Here is a 17,947-nt window from a genome sequence, read left to right on the forward strand (position 1 = left end):
TCACCTTCCGGACAATGTTAAATGGTAAACCACGTTCTTCTGCAGGCAGGGACCAGGCTCGGACTGACCAATAGGGCAATAGGGCAACGCCTGAACCAAAAACGCAAAATGCTAGTGTGAGTCTGTTTTTATGGTCAAAGTGGGCCACCTTTTTTGGCCAATGTGGGCCAGTTACTTCCCTATGCAGCTACTAGTTTTGACCATTGTTGCTGAATAAATAGTCTTTAAATTGTGCAATTTGCATTATATTTTTATGAACCCTCCACCCCATTGGGTACTTTTCAAACAGTCTGTCACAAGGCCACTTTTTCATTGGTGCCCGAGGCAATTTTATGCCCCAATCTGACCGTGGCAGCGACCTGTGCGAGCAGAGGCAGGGTTTGCATGGTGACCATTGCTTCAGGGTGGTGTGACGTGGTATAGCATGGGCAGTACTGGCCATTCAATTCTGAATCCCCCTGCACTGGAGTCTATTAATAGTTGACCATTGCTGCAGCGGCAGGGGGACACCTCTTGCATTTTGGGGTGTTCAGTGCCGAGAGAGTGGGCAACGGGGAGCAAATACACAAAGGGGAACAAACGCCACTCCATCATTTTGCCATGGGGATGAGAATGATGGAGGGGCGTTTGGCAATCTTTGGAGCCACGCCCACCCAGTTGCCCACCCTCGGAGCTACCAGGTGGGCGTGGCTTCAGGGCCTTCACTCTCTCATGGGAAGCAGAATATCATACTACATTTTATAATATACAGCTTCCCATGTTAGAGTGTGGGAACTGGTGTAATGCAAGATCGCATACACTACACTGAGAGTTCCATGTTATTTGCAGTATTCAGCCGTTTACAAGATCAATTGCTTTTGGCAATTAAAACTGGCGAGGTGTTTCTTTGTTGTGGCTGCTTCTTCTTTGTATCGCAGTTGTACGTTTCGGGGCCACTAATCCAATGTGTGCCGTTCTTGTCCCAGGACTGCGGGGGGGCGCTACATGGAGACGGCTCCACTACAGTTTAACAGTTGGCACAAACAGGCTCTGAACTGCGCTTAAATTCAGAATTGCTTCTAAGGGTCGGACCAGAGATTGGGATTAAAGGTGCCAAGAATAGCCCTTCTAAAACCAGAGTGCAGCGACTAGAACATTGTCTGCACGTCATACCTTTTACGTAAACTCCACAAGCTAGTCTTGGAGGAGAGATGGGGGCACCAAGCAAGCTCTGGCACAACCCAATCTACTGCCAAGCGTCCACATCCAGGTCAATGGAAGAGTTGTATTTAGCTCAGTTTATATTTGTGAATTTAGAAACCAGTTATGAACGTTTTGTTTTATGTTAACAGGACTCTACTGCAGTATGCCTGGTGCTTGGCTGCTACGGGTCTTCCAGCCATGTTTGCTGTATACTTTGCTAGTAAGCAATAAAGACAGCACATTAGCAGACAATCAGGGATGGTGTGGGAGCCTTTCAACTCTTTCAAATGAAATGGGCCTTGAGCCTCAGGGGGCCCCGTCAACAGCCCGCATATTGCCACTCACCATGTAATAACACATCAATATATTCCTTTATATATTGCTTACTTTCTGGGGCTTACAGTGTGCGCTTTGCAGTGCTCGCCTTACAAGCTGTTGCTGGAGCCCGTCCTGCCGTCACTTCCATTGAGGAAAACAGAAGTTTTATCACCTACTTTCAACACTGGTTCCTCCACGTCAGCCACTTTCTTCTAACGAAGAATCATTCACAGCAATGCAGCGGGCATTCAGTGTTTCAGCTCCCTGCTGGCTGGTGGCTCGTGCTAATTGGTGGCTACTAACCTTATCTTTACCTCCATTATAATGTATGCTCTCCTCCCACAAGTGTATCTGACTGCGCTCCGTTCGACGCAAGCGGAGCCCCTAACCATCATGTTGAAATGGTCCCCCACACATCTTCACCCGGGCCTGCGAAGAATATTCTATTATGCCTAGAGGGAACATTTGATTGGACCTATATGCTTTACAAATGCGTTATAAATGACTTATCTTATTATATCATATCATTATCATATCACTACATCGAAACAATGGTGCATTGGCAAATACCACACGTCACAATTGACGTTGAATACTATGCACATGTACCAGAGGTGCAGCATTCATACACTTCAGAGAAAAGTACAAACTATTTTGATTGTGGTGGTGCAAGATATCAAGGCCTGAACGCACCTATGATAATTTGGAACCCCTGCCTCCCTAGGGTTAATTCATGCTGACACAAGTGGACATCCTGTTTTATTTTTAATCTGGTCAGAACACATGTATATGCACCATCTAGCCCCTCCCTGGACAACCCCATACCCTTTTAAAGCAGGGATGCAAGATATCATGGCCTGAACTCACACATGATAATTTCAATCCTCTGCCTCCCAGGGTGTAAATCTCAGCAACACAAGTGGTCATCCAGTTTTATATTTACCCATGTACCGGCCAATATATAGCACCATATAGCCCCTCCATGGACTCCCCCATACCTTTTGATTGGGGTAGTACAAGATATCATGTCCTTAACACACCTATGATAATATGCATCCCCTTCCTCCCTGGGGTTAATTTACACTGACACAAGTGGTCATCCTGTTTTGTGTTTGCACTTGTCCCAACCAATGTAGAGGCACTATCTGGCCCCTCCCTGTACACCCCCATACCGTTTGATTGTGGGGGTGCATGATACCATGGCTTGCACACACCTATGGTAATTCATATCCCCTCCCTTCCTGAGGTTAATTTACACTGACACAAGTGGCCATCCTGTTTTATGTTTACTCTGGTCCTAACAAATGTGTTTGCGCCATCTAGCCCCTCCCTGGACACACCAATACCTTTTCATTGTGAGGTGCAATATATCATGGCCTGAACGCACCTATGGCAATTTGCATCCCTTACCTCCTGGGGGTTAGCTCACACTGACACAAGTGGTCATCCTGTTTTGTGTTTACTCTGGTCCCAACCAATGTATAGGCACCATCTATCCCTTTCCTGGACACCCCCATACCTTTTGATTTTGGGGGCCGAAATATATCATGGCCTGAACACACCTATGGTAATTCACATCCCTTGCCTCACTGGGGTTAATTTACACTGACACAAGTGGTCATCCTCTTTTATGCTTACTCTGGTCACAATAAATGTAGAGGCACTGTCTAGCTCCTTCCTGGACACACCGATACCCTTTGATTGTGGGGGTGAAAGATATCATGGCCTTAACACACCTATGGTAATTTGCATCCCCTGTTTTTCTGGGGGTATTTCACTCGCTGGGTATTATAAAGTACTTGGCACAGATCAGTGAGTCCAGCGATAAGGTTGGCCACTGTGCAAGTGGAGCTATGTCCATAATTCCTCTTTGTCTTCTCTTAGCAAATCTGTAAACAAACTGAGGTCTAGGTTAAGAGGCACGGAACAAGATTGCGTAAGAATGATTCAGATACCTTGTGAAGGATCTGGTTTCTTTGGAAAATACCACCACCTGAAATCAGAATATTTTCTGTGTGGGAGTATAAGACACTCCACGTAACGATGTACATCTCGTAGGTCAGGAAATGTTAACTTAAAACGAGAGCAGAGAAATAAAATACCTAAGGGTTCTCCTATGGAAATCAAGTATATACCCATTCTAGAGAAGTAATGTCCCAGGGGAAAGGTGGAAGTCAGGGAGAATCCAATATTATCTTATGCACTGGGGACAACATTATGTATGAAATCCCTGCTGTTCTAAAATGAAAAATCATTTGGGCTCAATTGGATACGAGAAGTAGAGGATGTGCCATACGAACAGACGTGTGTCCCCATGGATGGAAACAATCAGGAAAAAAGAAAGTAGGTTGCATCCAATGCAATGTTGACAAACACCCACACGCACAGATCCCTATAACTATCCTGGGAAGAGATTTCATTTTGGTGGTAGCTGTGATCACACCCATCATAGCTAAACCTCCCATGGGCTCCAAGTGCCATACGCAGCCTACCCTCAGGATCATTCTGAATTCAATACAATGGCTAGCAAGAGTGTGCAGCGTAGTTCTAAGCTCAAGTAATAGTAATGCGGAGTGGCATGGTTTTAAGAGAGCATAGTAAAGGCTGTGCTTCTTGCCCATACCGCCTTACCTTTGGTGTAGCCGTATGGTGTTGGGTCCAGCATCCATGGGTGAACAGGGTAAACAGAGAATGAGAGCTGCACAAAGCAGACCTACCCCTTGCCTCTGTCCATTAACCGGCTGCCCAGGCAAGGCTGCCCTGGGGTGACCACTGAAGAGCAGTTGTGTAGGACATGTGGATGGATCACCAATAAGGGAGCGGTGTGGGTGGGCAGGGATGTAAGGGGAAGGGTGGACACAAAGTGGGTTTGGAAAGGGCAAACAAGTAAAGAAAGGAACAAAAAAATGGTTTAAACACCCTGAAGGAGGATCAGGGTGCTTACCATGTACATGGTGTTCTCGCCAGGATGCCATGAGCAAAAGCAGACCTAGGAGCAGAGTGCTGCGGGAGACACTCTCCAGTCCATGCTATTGTTGGGACTTGTGCACAGAGCACTGACCAATCAGGGAGCGGTGTGAGCAGGCAGGGAAGGAAGGGGAAGGGTAGTGTAAGGAACTCACGGAGGGAACACTAAAGACAGACACAACTGATGAAAGTTAAAGGGTGTTTATTAAACTGTATATGCGGGTTGGAAAAACGACTAATCTAAGCCTAAATCTAACATGGGAGCAAGCTACGACCATCATTTCATAATAGGGCAGTCCTAGATGCGTCTTGTCAGATAAAAAGGCCTATACTATGAAAAAACCTATTGCCAATCCTTACGCTAAATGCAAAGCAAGAGTGTGGGATAAGGTTTACAGGTAAAAGAAGTGTTTACAAATAATAAATCAGGATGCGATAGTCAGGTCTCCCTTCCCCTCGTTTTGAGCACGGGACGAGGTAGGACTCTGGAGCACAGCACACACTCAAGCTTTCCCAGCATGAGCTAACAGTTCCGCTCTCAACTTATCATGGCCTTCGGTGGTTAAGTCTCTTTTATACAAAAAAGTCTCTTGCCTCCGAAGACCTGATGTGTTCCCAAAATAATAAACAAAAGTTCCTTTCTGATTGCATGTTGGGTGATATCTTTTCATCCTCGGATCCCCCTCTTTTGGGTTCAGATCGACAAGGAATTCTTAGCAATATCGGGACCTTTGGTATTCAAGCTTCTCGCTTCCGAGGGTCTGATGGGCTCCATAATATTAAACAAAAGGTTAACAAAAATTCCAAAGTTCTTCTCTGCTTGAGTTTGTGTGATAACTCTTCACCTCTGGGTTCCCCTCTTCCAGGTTCAGACCCTTCTCGATTGTTCACCTCCCTCTTCCGGGTTCATTATGCCATTCAACACAATCTCATCTGTGACATCTATTTCACAAATCTTAATGTCTTTTTAAACAGTTAACTGTGGACATCACTCTTGCCAATACATTGTTAATTAGGACTTTTGGCTTCGCCCCTTCTTTATCGGCATCCCTCCATCGGGTTCACTCATACCAACTTTACGATGCAGGATTTGCTTCCCTTAGCTTCACATTTTACTTAGCTTCAGGATTCAACAGCAGGGTAATCACCCAGACTTTCCTGAGTGAGCACCCACGTGGTGAATGACTCTTCTATAGCTGGTTTTCCACTTGCATATCAACAGTTCTTTGTACTTTCTTTAATCAGCCGCTTGCTACTTTCGTTCAACACAGCTCGGTTTCTTATCGGCTCTCCCCTTGACTCACCGGCTGCGATGAACCCCTTGGCTTGCCTTGTCTCTGGAGTCAAGGCCGGTACCACGGTGGCAAGCGTCTCCCCTCTGCTTGATTATCAGCAGACGAGGGCCTTGTGTACCATTGACACCTGCTGCAACACACAATGGCTATTGTTCACAGTCTTATGATTCCTTCTGTGGAGGTTTCACGGACCTGGCTCGGAAAGGGCACGGTTGCTTCTCTCCTTGTCACCCTCTCGGTTTGTGCCCTCTTCTCCTGCTCTTGAACTGCTGTGCTGAGTTAGCTCTCTCATTGTGCGCTCTGCCTTGCTTGTCTTCTGCTTTCGTGCTCCAACTGTTATCCCTGTGGGGAAGGGAAAGGGCTGTCAGGTGTGTGTGATTCTGGTCAATTGCCTGACTTTGCCAGACCGTGACGTTCGGACATGTCAGGTAAATGGCTTTGGTGTTTGTCCGTCGTCTTTCATGATGTGTGAAATTGTTTGTGTCGGAATAGGGAGGGGTGTGATGAGGAATTGAAATTAATATTTAATTTTTATAGTGCCTATACACACATATATTTCAAAGCGCTTCAAGGCAAGAGAGGGAGTAAGGGAAAATACAATTACATTATTACAAGGCCTTGAGACATTAAGAATGTGAAATTAACTATCGTACTTGGCCTGATGACATTTCAGATAGTGCAAGAACTTTGACAATGATAAGGAGGGGAGGGAGGGGGAGGTGGTAGGAGATGAGACAGACAGTGACTATCATACTAGGCCTGACAACGTTTCTGGTAGTGCAGGGGAATGACAAAAGGTGACGTGAGAGGGGGGCAGGAGAGGAACAAAACAAGCGACTATCGTACTAGGCCTGACAACATTTCTGATAGTGCTGGATATTGACAAAAGATGAAGGAGAGGGGGTGGGAGGAGGAACAGAACAAGCGACTATCGTACTAGGCCTGATGACATTTCTGGTAGTGCTGGAGATTGACAAAGGTGAGAAGGTGAGGGAGAGGGGGGGAGAGGAACATAAGAAGCGACTATCATACTAGGCCCGACAACATTTCTGGTAGTGCAGGGGAATGACAAAAGGTGAAGGAGAGGGCGGGAGGAGAGGAACAAAACAAGCAACTATCATACTAGGCCTGACGACATTTCTAGTAGTGCTGGAGATTGACAAAAAGTGAGGGAGGGGGGAGAGGAACATAACAAGCGACGATCATACTAGGCCTGACAACATTTCTGGTAGTGCAGGGGAATGACAAAAGGTAAGGAGGGGGGACAAAACAAGCGCCTATTGTACTAGGCCTGACGACATTTCTGGTAGTGCTGGAGATTGACAAAAAGTGAGGGAGAGGGGGAAGGGAGAGGAACAAACAAGAGACTATTGTACTAGGCCTGACGACATTTCTGGTAGTGCTGGAGATTGACACAAGGTGAGGGAGGGGGGAAGGGAGAGGAACAAACATGCAATTATCCTACTAGGTCTGATGACAATTCTGATAGGGTAAGTGCATAGAATATAGTGGGGGGAGAGGAGAGAGGGAAAAGGCATGGAGAGCAAGAGAAGACTGAGAAGCAGTGAGTGTGGTGAAAGAGAGGAAGCAAAACCGGTGAAATACAGTGTTTTAGAGCACATAAGCAAGTGGAGAGAGCACATCAAGTTGTACATCTTGTAGGTCAGTCAGTACTGAACATATAATGTTGCAAGAGATCAGCAAGTGCAAGCCAGGATACAAGCCGTAGATGGGCACAACATGACTCATGGTCACCATGATTACATAATGCTTAAGGAAGTCCAGCATGAGAACAACGAGATTTGAGATGGGTGAACCAACATGAGTCACATGAGTTCAAAAGTCAAATCAAAGCATCAGCAACAAGGCATTGATGGTGTCACCATAATGTCAATACAAACTCACACAATGGGCATGTAGTGATTGTTGATGCAGGGGGGGATAGCAGGAGAGGGCTGCCTTGGGGTGGGGGGACAGCACGATGAAGGATTTAAGCATACATGCATCACATGCATACAACAGGGGGACAGTGAAATACAAGAGGCAGGCATACAGGCATTGCATGCATACACTAGTGGGGGCAGCGAAATATAAGAGGCAGGCATACAGGCATCCTATGCATACAACAGGGGGGACACGAAATACAAGAGGCAGGCATACAGGCATCACATGCATACAACAGGGGGGACAATGAAATACAAGGGGCAGGTATACGGGCGTCACATGCATACAACAGGAGGGACAGTGAAACACAAGATGCAGGCATCACATGCACACAACAGGGGGGACAGCGAAATAAAAGAGGTAGTCCGCATTGCACAACTTGCACAACTTACTGTGCCACGGAGCACCTGTCCTAACCCCAGCACCGGAGAAGTTGGCATTGGCGTTGCCTGATGATGGTGGGGATGGCTTGTGGGGACAGAGGGAGTAAACACATGTTGGTGCATCCTTACCTGCTGTCTGAGCAGGGGTTTGTGCCCTGGGTCCTCCTGGTCCGAACAGGTCCAAACAGGAATTGCCCTTTTCTTTGTCTGCCCTCCACTTCGGACGCCTGAGTGAGAGACGCCCTTGATCTAAGAGTTAAGAGAAGGAAGGAAGAGACAGGGCTAAGAAGGTGGGTGGGGTTTAGGCCAGGTGACCTAGATCCATTTGCACCTGCTCCCCATCTGCAATTTAAAAGAGGCTGTAGGGCTCCTTAAGTAGGGAAAAAGAGCGGCAACCAAGAGGGCACCAGGTGGGCAGGGCTTGCTAAGTGAGGAAAAGAGCAGAAACCAGGAAGTTACCAGGTGGGCAGGGCTTAGGCCAGGTGACCTAGATCCACTTGCACCTGCTCCCCTTCGGCTAAGCAAAAGAGGCTGAAGGGCTCCTTAAGTGGAGAAAAAGAGCGGCAACCAGGAAAGCACCAGGTGGGCGGGGTTTAGGCCAGGTGACCTAGATCCACCTGCACCTGCTCCCCATCAGCAAAGGAAAAGAGGCTAGAGGGCTCCTTAAGTTGGGAAAAAGCGCAGCAACCAGAAAGGCACCAAGTGGGTGGGACTTGCTAACTGGGGATAAGAGCAGCAACCAGGAAGGCACCAGGTGGGCAGGGTTTAGGCCAGGTGACCTAGATCCCCTGGCACCTGCTCCCCATCTGCCCAGTAATGAGATGGTTTGTGCTAGGGGTTTTGGTAAATTTGGAAGAAAGGAGGTGTGTGTGTTAGGAAAGATTTCATAATTGTGTGTAATGTTCCCTCCATGTGTCATCCCCCAAACGTTTTGCTGCTGTTTTAACATCATTGACTGACTTTGCCAGAGTAGCACAACCCTCAGCTGCACTCCTCTGGGCTTTCGCTCACTTTTTATTGGGAAACTGACATGCCCTTAACAGTCAGTACTGGGAGACTTTGTTTCCCTTAGTCCTTTCCTCATGTTGCAGCTTTTGTGCAACATGTAACAAGTGTGCAATGTATCTTGCCATACAGCACACTTGGGTCTATAGTCATTTCAAAAGGCCCTAGAAGCTCTCGCTGGACTTTTTATGAACTGTGCAGATGTGTCAGGGACAGGACTGGGCACAGCTATCATTTTCTTTTATTTTTAACCCTTTGTTGCCATGTTAACCGCGTTAGCCGCGTTTGGCACAAATAGGTGGCCTGGCTCCAAAATGGCCATGCCACGAGGTTCTTTGTCCTGTCCTTTGGCCATCTTGCCCCTTCTCCTTCCCCAGGTTGAGTCGACCTGCGTCAGTCCTTATTTGGTCATGCACTTTCCCACGAATCCCAATGCTTTTGCGGGCTTCTGCAAGCCTTGTGTGTGTGCCTCCAGGATGTGGGCTGTGATGTCTTTTCCCAATTCACATCCTGGGTGCCAGAGAGTCTGGAGTGTCGGTCCACGTATGGAGTGAGTGTTTGTGAGCAGATCTCCCATTGTGTCCTCTCCGTTTTGCCGCGAAGGGATATTTGGATAAGAGGAGGCTGAAAACACCACTACCATGTCGATCTTCTGAGTTCACACCGAACAAAGGATAAGGAGCCAAGTATCCTGCAACAAGAAGCCGAGTCAAGAAACCGCTGCTGACCCACTGGAAGGTTTGGCACCCTGAGCCCGCTGTCGTCCCGTGGGACCCCTCTGCCTCTGATCGTCCTAGAAGGTCTGCGAAGACGCTCCGACCCATTGGAATAGTGGGATCAACTATTCTCGGCACCTTCATCAAACCCTGCAAGTAAGCATCTTCGGAAGTGTCCCTGGGCCAACCAGCGGGCTGACCAGTTTACACGGGACCTTTGCTCTGTCACTGCCACTGTTTCAAGGAGGCCCTCGAAACTTGGTATACCGCTAGCTATGTATCCACGGCACCCTCACACCGAATTCCGTACACTTGGCATTCCCAGGTCTGAAGTGAGACGAGTGCGCCCGGACCGGAGTAAACGCAGTTGCCGTGTTGCCCTGCTAAGGCAACGACCTGTGCAAGTTTGCTGGATTTGTAACCCCCTTACCCCTGAAGCCTGCTGCAGTGGAACTGGGCCGATTCCTCAACTCTCAGTGGAGAAATCGCCACTTTCCCATTTGGGAATCCTCACTGCAACTCGGAAACTACACGGTGTGGAGACGTCCTGATTGTTGCATTCGAACCTGCCAGCGAAGTGGACTGTACTGGTGAAGTTTGGGTCTGCCTGTGTTGGGACCGGTGAGTAGTCCTTACCCCAACTGGTGGCCCCTAGCGCAGGAGCCCATTTTTATGCATGAGTGGCCCCAGAGGGCCACTTTCCTTTCCACAGCTATTGCGAAATAGCGACTCCATTCTGCACTCTCAAACTGCCTATGCCCTCAAGTGTCGGTCCTGATTGAATAGTGGGAACTTGTTCTTCATCACCTTATCCACCTTCCTGAGCTGCCAGAGACCCTTGAAAAGACCCTATTTTGTCCATTGGCACAAGCGCGTGCATGTACTATTGAGCATAAGGTTCCTCTCTTCGTAGGGCTTGGACTGCCTCTTAGTTAGGTGTATTCTTGATGTGGAACTGGGTCTAAAGATTACTTGCACTGCCTGTTTTCCTCCCCATCTGGGTGGTCAACATATTTTGTGCTTTTAACCCCTTAGACGCCATTGGTATATGCATATATATTGTGTTGATTATGATGTATTGGTTTATTCTAGTGTTACTGTGATTCTTTACAATGGTCTGTGTTACAAAGGCCTTGTAATAAATGTGTCTATATTTTTAATATAACACCTGTCTGGAGTAATTTGTAAGTGTCCTTGCTTTGTATGCTCCTTGAGGTCTTTCAGTCACTCTCACCCCTCCTGAGACTTAGTCTTGACCGCCTGCCATAGCTACCCTGATTGGTCTGGCTTTTCCAGAGGTTACCCTGTTCGAAGAAACTACGTTGGCCTTCTGAACCTCTGCCCCTCCAGGTCAGAGTTCAGAAATCCTTCTTAAAAGTAGGAAATAATAATCATAGGGATAGGAGGGAGAACGACTGGGAGTATTTTGGTAGAAAACCACAGGGATTCTGGGGTTTTTTCATCCCCCAACGACAACCCCCGGGTTCCCCTACTCAAGTGATCCTTCGCCACTTGTCTACCGATAGGGTTGGGAAAAGAGAGAGCCAGTTTGTCTCAGACCACCTGATTAAGGGATTCCCAGGATCTACTTGGGAGAATACTATCAGGTTCCTCACATACTCTTTGCCTATGCTGGTTGGGCAGAGGTGTTTCACTGAGAGACTTCTCCGTGGAACATCTGTATTATCAGTGAAATCCTTAAAGCATAGAACCTGAATTGGTCTTCCTCTCGAGTATCCAAAGAGTATTATGGCTGGCGCTTTCTACCCTTCTCTGGTTGTTCAGGTCATGCATAGGGGTTGGTTTTAGGAACTCTCTTTCATTTGTCCTTTCCTTTTCCGAGCCGTTACCAATTCATACTCTATAGCTTCAGGGCAGATCTATATAACATGGCCCTTCTCTCCACAAAATAGGCAGGATTCTACTTGCAAGGGTTCTGAGGCATACAAAGATATGTCAGATGTTGAACCTCTCTTACTCTTATTCAGGGGGCTAAATAAAAATTCCAGGGTGTTATAGTTCTCTAGGTTTTACCTTCAAGGTTGGTATAGGGTTCTTCTTGCATCTTCCCACTTGGGGTTCTCACCTTCTCTTTACCTTCCTCGCTCACAACTTCTACCTTTAAAAAATAAAGATGGGGTTCTGAAATGTTATTTTCTGTGGTAGGGATCTTCTGGTTTCCTTTAGTTGTTTTCCAAGGTGTTTCAAATCCTAGGATCCCTACTCTGTCCCTATGGATTCTTATGGGACTGGTGGAAAAGTTCAGGAAAACAAAGGTTCATTTGTCTTTACTTTACCTTCTTTACAGTGTAGAACATAGAAGGACAAACCTAAGGGATATGTTGCTCTTATTTGTAAGGAGACTAGAGCCTTATCTCTTGCCTGCAGCAAGTACTTTTGTGGGCAAAATAGATAGTAGGTGTGTCCCTCCACCTCTTTTCAGATAGGTGGAATGGCTTGAGAGGTTATGTGAAAGGGATGGAAGTGTGGTGTCATGCTTTCCATAGATCTCCCACCACTTAAGGGGAAAGGGTTTTGATAGGGCTTGCCTCTTGACTCCAATATTTCTGAGTCACATCAGGAAGGGCTGTGCAGTCGTTCTCTTTCTGTATATAATTGGGTTTTCAAACTATCATCAATTGAATCATATCCCACCTTGACTCCATATGTAAGGAACTCATGGTGGCAACAGTAAAGACAGACACACGTGATCACAGTTCAAGGGTGTTTATTAAACTGCATATGCAGTTTGGACAAACACCTAATCTAAGCCTAAATCTAAGATTGGAGCAAGCTACGACCATCAAATAATAATAAGGCAATCCTAGAGGCATCTTGTCAAATGAAAGGGCCTCAGCAGGATAGCTCTGGGGGAACATGCTCGCCATGAAAGCAAGATGACACGGAGCCACACAGGTTCCATTCCTGGGTCCGCGCTTAGAAACCCCCGGGTATTAAGCTCATGGTAGATAACCTAACATATCATATCATATGTTAAGAAAAACCTATTGTCAAGCCTTACACTAAATACAAACAAAGAGTGTGGGATAAGGTTCACAGGTAAAGAAGAAGTGCTTCCAAATAATATGTCAGGATGTGGTAGTCGGGTCTCCCTTCCCGACGTTTTGAGCACAGTACAAGGTAGGATTCTGGAGCATAGCACATGCTCAAGCTTTCCCACCACTGAGCTAACAGTTCGGCTCTCAATTTATCAGGGCCTTTGGTGGGTAAGTATCTTTTCTCCTAAAAAGTCTCTTGCCTCCGAAGAACTGTTGTGTTCCCAAAATAATTTTAAAAAATCCTTTCTGCTTGCACGTTTGGTGATGTCTTTTCACCTCTGGATGCCCCTCCTCCAGGTTCAGATCCACAAGACGTTCTTGGCAATATCAGAACCGTCGGTATGCAAGCTTCTCGATTCAGAGGGTTTTATGGGCTCCAAATTATTAAACAAAAGCTTCTGTTTTTGTTTGGGTGATAACTCTTGACCCCTGGGTCCCCCTCTTCCTGGCTCAGACCCTTCTCTATTGTTTGTCTCTCTCCGCCGGGTTCAATATGGCTTTCAACACAATTTCATCTGTCACATCTATTTCACAAATCTTAATGTCTTTTTAAACAGACCCTCTGCCGGGTTCACTCTTGTCAACACACTGTTAATCGGGACATTTGGCTTCGGCCATTCTTTATCGGCATCCCTCCATCGGGTTCACTCTTGCCAACTTTACGTTGCAGGATTTACTTCCCTTTGCTTCATAATCATCTGTCGGTCAAATGCTTTCGACTGTACAGAGGATTTTAATCGTCCCCTGTGTGACCTCTTTGGCCCACCTCCTGCCATTCTCCCAGGGCCTTCTGGTAATGGTAGTTTCAACAACAGGGTCATTGCCCAGAGTTTCTTGAGTGAGCACCCACGTGGTGCTTAACTCTTCGATAGCTGCTTTTCCCCTTGAGTATCAACAGTTACGTGTACTTTCTTTAATAAGCCTCTTGCAGCTTTTCTTCAACACAGTTCGGTTTCTTATTGGCTCTGCGCTCGACTCCCCGGCTGTGATTAACAGTTAAGGAGAATTCTCCAGAATGGCTAATTTCCCTTACCTGCTGAGTCCCTCAGCAGCTTTTCTGGATTTCTAGGATTGTTTTTGTCACCTGCTAAGAGTGTGAGCCTTTCTTTCCCACTCTTACATGTGTTTTTGGCTATGTGTTGTACATGTTTGTGTTTATGCACTGTGGAGTCTCACCTACTCCATAGGCATCATCTTTTTATTATGTGTCACACAGCACCTTTAGTGCAGTGACACAGGGTTGTCTTTTTCAGACTTACCACGTTAAACTCCATTTTCTGGGACTGACTACTCTCTGCCAGAACATGTAAATTTGCCATTGACTTTATTAGTCTTTTTAAATTCACAGACCAAGTACAAACTATCTTCCAGAGAGCACTGGACCAGGTTAATAGTTGTCCCTTGTTGTCTGTTTCTCATGGACCATGATTACGTTCCCCTTTCTTTAAGATTTGGCTGGTGGCAGTGGTATCTACAATTTTTTAGGCTCAGTTAGTAGCCTCGAACTGTAACCCGCGAGACCTCTTTTATTTTGTCTCGGTTCTGACTGGGTTTATTCACATTTCTTTTTGTAAAGGTCTTTCTCGTGTTTTACTCTGAGCGCCAAACCAGGTTTGGTTCCTTTGTTCGCCATCCTTTGGGGGGTTCCTGCTCAGAAGCCGTCCTTAGGCGCCTAAGAGTCTAGGTGGGCTGAATGTGAGGGAGGGGTTTTAGGACCCCTGCACAGGGTCTCCTTGGAGACCCAAATCGCACTATGGGTTGATTGGCTAGGTGACTGTCCAGCCAGGATAGCCACCCTGCTGTGTGATTGAAAGCCAGGCTGAGTGATGGGGGAAAACTGCATAAAAAGCAGGTCTCTGGACTTGGAAGGCAGAGTCGCCACTGGATCGAGAGAACTGAAGAGAAGCTGAAGGAAAAGGACCACTACCATGACTGAACCTCCCGGTGAAGCCCTGCTGCTGGTCCGAATTTCCTACACTTCAACAACAGGGAATATCTGCAAAGAGTCTTCTCCCCTTGACCCTGGTGGGACTAACTAGCTTGCAAAGCCCCTGGACCTCCCTCTTCAGCCTGGTCTAATTTGCTGTGCCACAGTGAACCAGATATCCAGCTTGGGTGACACCCTTCGTGCTTTTAAGGAGCGCACCTTTTATTTGTCGCTTTGCTCCGTTGCTGGCTTCTTCCCTGGGCAGCGCAGGACCCTCCAGTCTTCCTCCTTCGTGTCAGTCGGACAGTTGCTTCAGGAACCGTGAGCCTGCAGGAACTGCCAGGAACTACCGCCGCAGCTACGGCATTCTTCTTCATCTAAGGTAATGTTCGAATCCGGTTGTTCTTTCCGTTTGCCCACTGTGAAAGTGTTTGAAATCTTTCTTTAATCTGAAGGCTTGTCCTTCTCTATGCTTTTAAATAACTTTTCTTCCAACCAACTTCATTTCGAACTCTTGGCAAAGACTTAACCGCAAACTACTCTGAACTGTGTGATCCTCTGCAAAGACTCTGTTCCATTAACATTTGCTCAGGACTATTGATTTGATTCTTCACCAAAGTAGCCTTTCCTACATTGTCCTGCCTACTTACTTGTTGGTGCTGCTTAATTTGGTATAACCTTGTCTATCCCTCCCTTTTAAATTGCAGGAGTGTCATTTTGCTCACACTTCGTTTTAACCTTTACTTGTCCAGAATTCATTGGGTAGTGTGTAACATATTAAAATTGTGATTTTCTGCTGCTTTTACATTAGTGAATTGTTTTTCAAATGATTGTGTAAATAAATGTATATTCTTTTACTCAGAAACCTTGAGTCAGTGTTTGTTTGAACCATGGTAATTGCTGTCCTTTGTGTAACTGTTGATACTGCTCACTTTACTCTTGAGATAAGTCTGGCTGCTCAGCCATCGCTACCACTTTACTGTGTAGTACAGGCTTGTACCAAAGGTGAATTTGTACTTAGACTTGTAGTCTTGATTGTGTGTGCTGTTCCCAAAGGGTACTGCATATGATTCTGCCTAACATGAACCGCTTAGCTTTTATTGTCTCTGGAGTCAAGGCCGGTACCACGCTGTCAATGATCCCCCCTCGGCTTAGTTATCAGCGGAGGAGGGCCTTGTGTACCTTTGACACCTGCTGCAACACACGCTGGCTATTGTTCGCATTCTTACGATTCCTTTTGTGGAGGTTTCATGAGCCTGGCTCAGAAAGGACAAGGTTGCTTCTCTCCTTGTCACCCTCTTGGTTCGCAGAGTGAGTATGTATGAACCTCAACTTGATGTGTTGGATTGGTAGAGTACGTTTGAATACACCTATAGTCTGCAAGGAATAAGTGGGAACGATTTGATTCCATGGCTCATGTCTAGGCTCCCCCAGAATGGTTGTGATGCTGTTATGGAGTTGGGTGCCAGTGACAAAAAGGATTATGAGTCATTTAAGCTGGCATTAATAGCCAGATTTGGGAAGACTCCTTCCCAGTACCTTTAGAGGTTTAGGACCCTCAAAAACTGATGATACCCCTTGGGATACCCGGGTATGTGAATGTTTGAAGAACTTGAATGGTTTGGTTATGGGGTACAGAGTAAACTCCTTTGAAGGAATGAGAACTCTTTTTTTACTTGAATCTATTTTGATGCCTGCTCTCCTGAGCTGAGACAGCACTTGGCTGACTCTAAGGAAATTGATCCTAAAAAGCTAGCACAAGCTGATGACGTATGGGTAGCTAACAGGGTGACTCATAAAGACTATGGGGCTTGTCGGGGGGAAATTCTCCCGGGGTCGGCTGGGCCGTCCGCGGACCTCCGGGCAGGGAGGCCCCAACTCCTCCCGTATATCCCAAAAAGAGATAGAGTATGAGACACACGCAAGAAGCAAGGTGATTCTGCTGTTTATTAAACAAAACGGCAGGGATGGGTCAAGGATCGTACGCGTCCGTCCTGACACTCTCTCAACATCGTGGGGCTCGCAGGCCCTTTTTACCTTAGTATGACGCGCTACTTGCGTCACCTGGGAAAGTTAGCAAAAAACCTATCGCCACTCTGGATTGGTTCCCCGAGTGGTAAGGTTAGTATAGCATACGTATAGAGAGTTGTTAGTGGATAAGGGTCAGTCAGGTGGTATACTTGGGTTGTCCCTTCAATTTGATACATAAAAATTGTTACATGAAGACCCCTGAGGATTGGTCAATGTTAATGGCGTCAGTGATAAGGGCCTCATGTTCTGATTGGTCCACCCGCGAGCCCCCCAGTCTGGGACCACAGCTGTTCCCAGCTCGCGGTGCACCTGTCATTTGCAACAATGTTTCACTATGGGTATGTGCAGACAATGTGAGGATTTATTCATATGCTGGAAGGCCGACTACTCCCACCGCCGCAGATGTCCATTGAGCCGCTTAATTGTGTCTGCCTGTGTCTTGAGACGGGGGTTCCAGGCGCCTCCTTCCTCCTGGGCTTGGCACCCTATCAGGTTTGGCTTGGTCACATGAGGTGGGACCGTGGTTGAGGCAGAATTCTGCACAATTAATATTGCATTTCCCACTGTGTGCCTGGCTTCATTTGCAGGTGTGACCTTGGCGTCGGCTTGCGGTATGCGAGTTTGCAACGTTGTGCCCTTGACTGTCTGCTTTCGCCGGGCTCATTCTGCAGAGTCAGCAACCGAACTCTTGCTCATTCAATGTTCATGGAAGCTTTTGCTTGCGGCCTACTTGGGTCTGGTGCATAAGTGGAGCCATTTGATACACAGGCTCTTTAGGTTATGGTATCATATTGCTTCATCCCCAGTATTGTGTCTTCGTTATATTTCTCGTTATGGAGCGTGAGCAAGCTTTTTAGATGAGTTCATTATGAGTCTTGCGTTTCTGCTTTTTGAAAAGCCTATGTGAAAAATAATAAAGATGCACGTCCGTGGGTGTGTCCGTCGCCTACGTCATAGCACTGAGTATGTTCTTCGTGTGGATTGGTGTGGGAGTGTCCAGTGTGCATGTTTGCACGGGTGTGCTGACCGTTGGCTAGGTCGTCATGGCATCTCTAACGATGTGTTGATTTAGTGCTGGATGGTTCAGTCGAGTCCATCCATGCCGCAGGTGTCGGCATGT

This window comes from Ambystoma mexicanum, chromosome 3p, assembly GCF_040938575.1.
Source record: "Ambystoma mexicanum isolate Mex_15411 chromosome 3p, UKY_AmexF1_1, whole genome shotgun sequence".
In the NCBI taxonomy this organism is placed as follows: Eukaryota; Metazoa; Chordata; class Amphibia; order Caudata; family Ambystomatidae; genus Ambystoma; species Ambystoma mexicanum.